The following is an 8,028-nucleotide window of genomic DNA, read 5'->3' on the forward strand; positions in this document are numbered from 1 at the left end:
AAAGTCAAATATTCGGGGCATAGCATGTGCCTTTCTAACTTCTTGCCCATAAGTGACAAAAGTTTTTACTGGCCTCTAAAGATGCCAGATATAAGAATATATATCTCCAACTGATGGAAATGTGTTTTGTTACAAGTTCCTCATGAGTTGAAGTACGCTTCTTTGGCTTAACCATTTCAGAACATCTGTGAGATGCAACTACAAAATGGAAATTGCATAACAAACTATGCATTAAGAGAGCTACAATTTTGTTTCCCTTTGTCATGAGAAAATAAAATAAATTTTCCATCAGCCACAATGAGAGCTAGAGGGACTGATTACTCAAAATACAGTAGCACCTACATTTCTCCAAATACTCCCCAAGACATAGCATTTGTGTTGAGTGTTCAATAATTTCCTCAAGCTGTATACCTGAAAAATGTATGTCTCAAGTCTGGTGTTCATAATCTAGTAGGCAACCACATGTGTTCACAGCCCATATCTTTGAAACAATTATTCTCTTGGGTATGCAAATATACTGGGCTTGCAACATGTTTATTCAAAAGAGTGGGCAAGAATGCTTCTTATGTGAGCATCTGCAGGTTTCTACTGGAAATCTGAGTAGAACAATACATTTCCCTACAGTGTTTTTTTTTTTTAAATGACAGTTACACATATTTTAAGATTTTGCTTTAAGAAACTCAACCTGATAATTTTCCATCAAGAAATACATAGGAAAGAAACAATATTAATGTACATATGTTAGTACTTATGTTTACCTAGTTTATTGCTTAGATCTCTGCTTGTTCTAAATACATAAAAATATCCAAGCACTTCTCTCTCACCAGCCTTTTAACATACCCTAGCAACAAGCTATCCCACTGCTAATTCTAGTGTTAGACTCACAACTATTTAGTTATTTTCTCTTTTCATTATCTACATAGTGATGATGCATAGAAATATTTAAAAGTTTTAAAATTCAAAATATCCACCACCATAGGCCAATATATTAATGTGCACAAATTGGAAATTGATAAAGTACAGAAAAAAAAATATATATATATGTTTTTAAATGAAATATTAAATTCCAAATGCACATATACATAAACAATAAGGATCATAGATTTGCTATAATAGATACCCATATGACAAAAATGATATAATCAACATAATACCAAAGAATGAAAGAACCATTTGTCTCAAACACTTACAAGACATTTTTGATAGTGTATTACTACACAAAGAAAATGTCAATAAATTCCCAAAAATGCATTTTCTAAGGTCACATCTTCTATTCCAAACACAGTTAAATAAAAAAACTATGTCTGATAATGATAAATTATTTTAGTTAGATAAAATCTACCAACAATAAAATTAACATTCTAGATAAAATATTTGTAAATCATTTAAGGGCTAACAAAGAAACTATAGGCATAAAAAGGGTGAAGAGGAGAAAAACATTGAGGTATAAATTATACACATGAGCACTGAGATAGTTTGAGCTCTCCAAAATTGTTGTAGAAACTTAATCCTCATTGTGATGGTATTAAGAGATGAGGCCTTTGGGGAAAGTGATTAAGTCATGCGAGCTCTGCCCTTGTGAATGGATTAGTGCTGTAGAAAAGGACTGGAGGCAGCTAGGTTCAGCCCTTCTGGTCTTCCTGTCATGCAGCATGAAGACAGTGTTCCTTCCCTTCACAGAATGCATCAATGAGTTACCATCTTGGAAGGGGAGAGCCATCCTTCCCATGCACCAAATCCACCACCACTCATCCTTACAATTTTCATCTTCCAGAACTGTGAGACAACAAATTTGTGTATTTAGAAATACTCCAGCTTGTCATATTTTATCATCGGCACAAATGGACTAAAACAAGCACCAGAATGCTTTTGTCCAATGTATGGCGAATTTGCCAAAATTATGGTATGGGCAGAAGAGGACAGACGAAAAGAACCTAGAACCTCCCAGAGGAGGAAAACTGAGAGGAGACTCTGATCACACTGGTTTGGGACACAAATGATGGTGTACCTAATGCAAAAATAGTCCACAAATAATGCCTGCTAGGTAACAGAAGAAAGATTGAGGGAAAAGACAAAGAAGTTGAAAAATATTCTTTAAGTAGATGTTGTTTCTGCCTGGCCTTGTAGTATAACTATTTTCTAGAGGGTTCTCTGAAGTTTTATGGTGGGTTATTATTAACTCCTATCTGTCAACTTCACGTACTAGCTAGGTGCACACATAAAAATCAAGTCTGGTAGAATGTGTCTTCCCTCTGTTTCTCAAAAAACTGTACTTTTTCAAGGGCAAATGCCATACACAGGGAAAAGTGACAAAATATGAAAAGAATAAGATACAAGGGCCAGGGATTTAGCTCAGTGGTGCTGCTGCCTGCCTCATAAGTGCAAGGTCCAGAGTTGAACCCGCAGTATCAAAAAAAAAAATAAATAAATAACATATTGTGAGAAAAAGCAAAGAAGAGAAAAAGATGTGCATCCACTATTGAAATTACCATGATTACCATGTACAGTTTATGAAATAACAACATTCATTATGTTTAAAGAAATAAAAGACATACTTGAAAATATCAATAGGGACTAAAAAGTATACAAATTTAAGCGCAACTGGGGGAAGAATTATTCTGCTGCCACTAGTAGATAACACAGTTTGGGCCAGACTTCTAAATAGAAATAATGAAAACATGTGGGCAAATCTAGATAGATAGATAGATAGATAGATAGACTCTGCATAATCAGTCTGAAGACAATAGAGATACACCAATGTCCTAAAAAGAAAAAGAAGCCCAACAAGGTGACACCTGCACTGGGGACTGCTTCATGCAGGGATTTTCGAGGTACTGAGATGAGAAGCTAAAGATATTTTAACTAGTACACAAAGCAGACAATGCAAATATTAAGAATTCAAGAGGAGATGCCTTGAGGTAAAACTTTACATTTAGTTTATATTTTAAAAGTTGCTATTCTAATGTTAAATAAATCTGGAAACACGCCACTCCTCAGAAGTACAGAAGCTCTGCTTCGGATCACACTCCAGTTTCTGGTTCGGGTGAGATGGCCCAAATTGTCAGCATCTCACCCCTGACTGCTTCTCAGTCGTAAGGTAGACACATGTGCTAGAACGAGAAGGTAATTGAGAGGTGTGGACAGAAAATGTTCAACACCGGCTGGGAATAGAGTTGGAGGCCTGAAGTGCCCGCTACTCTGCAGACTGAAACTGAAGGATCATTTGAGTCCAGGATTCAAGAACACTCTGGGCAACATGCAGACACTGTCTCAAAAAAATGGGGAAAAAATGTAGAGAATAAACAGACAGATTACACAAAGGACCTAAAGGGTATCTAGGTAGTTGACCCCGCAGACATTAATTTAAAATAACTATATTTTATGTGCTAGGAATTAAAAGATAATATATGAATTATGGCATAAAAGTGGTAAATCATAAATACAAAAAGAACCAATTGGGAAATTCAGAATTTAAAAAAAAAATTTCTTGAAAATAAGGACTCAACAGGCTCAACAACAGTTCAAATAAAGCTGAAAAAATATAAACTGGAAGGCAAATTAGGAGAAAACATAAGATTAAGTGATGAAGATGATAAATGACAGAAAGTACAAAAGAAAAGAAGCACAGGAAACAATCAGCCAAAGTGAAAATGTCTGAGTTCCAAAAAAAGAGAAAAGAGCATGCCAGAAGAAATATTTAAAAGCAATGGCCTAATTTTTTTCAAAAATTGTTACACTATTACAAGGAGTATCTACTCCAAGTAAAATGATAAATTCTAATAAGGATATATTTGTATGAAACAAAATCTAGAAGCATTATTTTATAACTTTTGGGGAACAAAGAACCTAACAGGAGTTGGGGAAAATGGCATAGTAACATGTTCAAGGAAGTACCAATAAACTGACCCCCTAATCCATAAAAATTCTGTGAGCCAGAAAAAAAATTAAAATTATTTCCTGAGATCTTGAGAATGCAGACAAAAAACTAACTACCCACCTGGAATCCTGTATCCAGATAAAATCCAATAAAATTAAAGTTATTTCAAATATATAAACTGAAAGAATTTAACAGTAAATTCATATTTAAGAACATATTAAAAATATTCTGCAGTAAAAAGAAAAATATCACATCTGAATTAAAAAAAAAGAATGTGTTTGGAGGAATCCAAATATGTGGATGGTGCTAATTAGCTATTGTCTAAGTAGAACAACAAAAATATATTTCTGGATTAAACTTAGATACATATAAAAGCTAAATATATTATAACACAGGATATCAGAAGAAAAATTGTGTGTAATACTTTAGTGAAACCTGTAAAAGACAGAGCTAACAATTTAATAGGGAGAAATGTTTTTAATAATAATACAAACCGAAAAAAGGCAAGCAGAGGATGAAAGAAACAGAAGCACAAAAAATATATAGGAAGAAAATAATTGTTAATGTAAACTCAAATGTACCTAATAGTATACTAAATATAAGTTTATAAACATTGTTATATTATATATAAAAAGTAAGATCCAAAATGTGTTTTTTATTTCTATAAAGATATATATAATTGAAAGTAAAATAATAAGAAAAATATCCTATATTAAAACACTAAGGAAACCTAGTCTAATCAAAGTATGTCACACATTAAGATTAAAAGCATTATTTACCATTTTAAAAAATAGGTTATAATAGTTTCACTTCTAAATGTAGATATCTCTCTTAAAACTAGCATCAAGGAAATCTAGTAATGTCTTAGTTCATGAATGTTTCTGTTCATGAACAATTCAGTTTGCAAACAGAAGCATTCAGCAAAATTTTGCTTCTATTCATCAGGTGAGGAACACAACCTGGGCCATCTTCCTGGCACGAACATGAACAAGGCCACCTTACCCAGACTCCTGAAACTAATGAAATTTGTGAAGAAAAGTACCACTCTATTGGCATTTCAGAAGGGAAAAACAGACAAATCTATAACCATGTGGTAGTATTTTCAAGGTTTTCAATTTAACAACTGATAAAGCAGGATGAAATAAAAAATGAATAGGTCTAAAAGCAAAATTAATAAATTGATTAAATGGATATTATACTGTAGAACACTGCACCATGCAAATACAGAATATACACTGCTTTCAAGACACATAAAATAATTATTACAACTTGCCAAATTCTGAGTAATATAGAAAATTCAAACAATTCAAATATGCAGAATATATGCTCTAAACAAAATAGAATTAAACCATTAATAAACATCAAGAGGATAAAAAGAAAATCCATGCATATTTTTATGTTCATGTACAGTGATGGCTCGGATCACAAATTTAATTCCTTCCATGATTTGGGGGAAGATGGTCGTATTCATGTTCTCATAGGGAAGATGACTGCAGTGGTGTTCTTAATCTGATGCAGAGTTCACAAACAGAATCAAAATATTGCTGGACTCTTCTGTTTGCAAGCCAAATTGTTCACGAAGAGAACAATTCATAAATCGAGGTATTACTCTACATGCATATAGACATGTATATACATTACCTGCATATGTGTATACTTTAATCAGTATAGTGCTAGGTTACCCATGAGTCAAGCATAAAGCCAAATAGAAATCGGAAAATGTTTTTAACCTAACAATAATGAAATCACATTTTAAATCACATTTTAAACATTTTTCAAAAATGTTTTAAAATAGCAAATTGACATAAAAGTATAGGATAAAATAATTTACAAGGATAGAATTTAGCAAACTAGAAAAAAGATACAATAGAAGAGATGAACAAAACCAACATCTAATTCTTAGAATAATTTAAAATTGGTAACCCCTAGCAAGACTGATTTTCCTCAGTCTTCAAAAGGATATACACAGCCATTATGAACAAGGAGTATTTGAACATTATAAGTAATTCTACAGAATTCAGAAAGATACTAGAAGATGGTATTTGAACTACTCCATAACAAGGATGGGTAAACTACATGCCTGCTCGCCAAATCTAGTTTACTACCTGATTTTTGTACATCCCTAACGAGGGGCTTGCATATTTTTAAATGCTTGAGGTAAAATGAGATTAATGCATCACGGCATGTGAAAATTATTTAAAATTCCAATGTTAGTGTTTATAAAAGAAGTTTGGTTAAAACACAGGCATACCTTTAGTCATATATTGCCTTTGGCTGTGTTCACGCTACCATGGGGGTATAGTGGCTGGGATATGAAATAGTTATTACAGCCCACAAAGCCTAAAATATTTTACTGTCTGACTCGTTATAGAAAAATTTGTTATAGTTGTGTGTGCTGTTTTCCTTGGTACAGGAGACTGAACCCAGGGCTCTACCATTTAGTTGTATCCATGGTCCTTTTTGATTTCTATTTTGAGACAGGGTCTCACTAAAGCGCCCTCAATTGGGCTCAATATTGCAATTCTTCTGCATCAGCCTCCCAAGAAGCAGGAAATATAGGCATGTACACGTCCCCCAGCCCTTTATAGAAAAAGTCTACAGACATTTGCAAATAAATTTCACTATTTTAATGACAATATTAATCTAAATATTGCAAATGCTTAAAGGAAAATTTTCCTAAAAAAACAAAATTTGCCAATATACCACAGGGAGAAATCAGAAACCTAAGTTCTACTCCATTGCAGAAAATACATCAAGCTAAGAGAGAAGGACAACCATCTCCAAAGTATTTAGTGAAAAACTTAAGACAATTACAAGTCCAGTACATTTTCAGAAAGGAAAATTGCATATCAATCTCACCCACAAATGGAGACAGAATAAATAGAAACTAAATATAACAAATCAATTTAGCAATACGTAAAGAAGATAATGTATTACAACAAAGTCAGGTTTATTCCAGGTTGAAATGTTTGTAATGTTCAAAAAGCAATCCACATAATTTTTATGACCATTTTAATAGTTATGGGGAAAATGGAGTCACATGAATAGTTTTAGCGTATTTGACAGTGGCTGATGTACAGTAACCATATTTAATACTGAAATATTGCAAATATGTTTTTATTATTGGGGTGAGATATGTTTGTCACCTGTTACAAGAAGAGGAGAAATAAAAGTGGCTTAAGGACTGTTCGGAAAGAAAGAAATCCCCATTAATCTCAGATGATACGATTGTAAATAGATACTATTCAGAAGAATTCACATATAATTTACACAATAAATGAATGTATCAAGTTTGATAAACCTGTGGTCAATATTTTAAAAATCAATGGTACTCCTATATAAAGGTAATAAATTAGGGTCAGCATTTAGCTCAGTGGTGCCACCGCCTGCTTCACAAGCGTAAGGTCCCAAGTTTAATCCCCAGTAACAAAAAAAAAAAAAAAAAAAAAAAAAAAAAAAAAAAAAAAAGTAACAAATTAGAAAATAAAGTTTTAGCCCAGCGTGGTGGTGCACACCTGTAATCCCAGCACTTGGGAGGCTGAGGCAGGAGGATTGCCATGAGTTTGAGACCAGCCTGGGCTACATAGTGAGTTCCAGGGCAGTCTGAAATACATAGTGAGACCCTGCCACAAAAAGAAAGAAAGAAAGAAAGAAAGAAAGAAAGTTTTAAATTAATCTCTACAACAGTACAGTTTTCTTAAAAGTACCAAATAGCTAGTAACAGAACAGGGAATTTTCAGAAAACACTTAAAAGATGTTAAAAACCAGAGAGGAGCAGTACTACAATGTGTATAAATGCCACATTTTCTTTATCCATTAATGCACAAAAAGGCTTCTTTCAAGTAGGAAAACGGATGCACCTTGAGACCATAATGTTAAGTGAAATAGCAATAATCGCGCCTCGGATAAACCTCATTGGCTCCGATACTGCCACTGCTCAAAGCTAATGTGAAGTGAAACAAATCAGACACACAAGCTTATACATTGCATAGTTCCTCTTATAGAAGACTCTCAAATTTATAAATAAAAAGCAAAATAAAAGATAGATAATTGGAAGTAGGGAGATAGATCTTTCTCAAATGGAAAAGGAATCAAATGATAGAGAGAAGAGAAGAAAATGGAATGGAAAGGGATTAAAAAAGGACTTGAGA

At 33.2% G+C, this 8,028-nt stretch overlaps 1 pseudogene; it reads right to left on the reverse strand.

Moving 5' to 3' along the window:
* Nucleotides 1–7,660: 7,660 nt before the first annotated feature.
* LOC117286733 lies at nucleotides 7,661–7,822 on the reverse strand (annotated as a pseudogene).
* Between the last annotated feature and the right edge of the window lie 206 nt (nucleotides 7,823–8,028).

This window comes from Fukomys damarensis, unplaced genomic scaffold (genome assembly GCF_012274545.1).
Source record: "Fukomys damarensis isolate Sample0158 unplaced genomic scaffold, DMR_v1.0_HiC HiC_scaffold_2, whole genome shotgun sequence".
In the NCBI taxonomy this organism is placed as follows: Eukaryota; Metazoa; Chordata; class Mammalia; order Rodentia; family Bathyergidae; genus Fukomys; species Fukomys damarensis.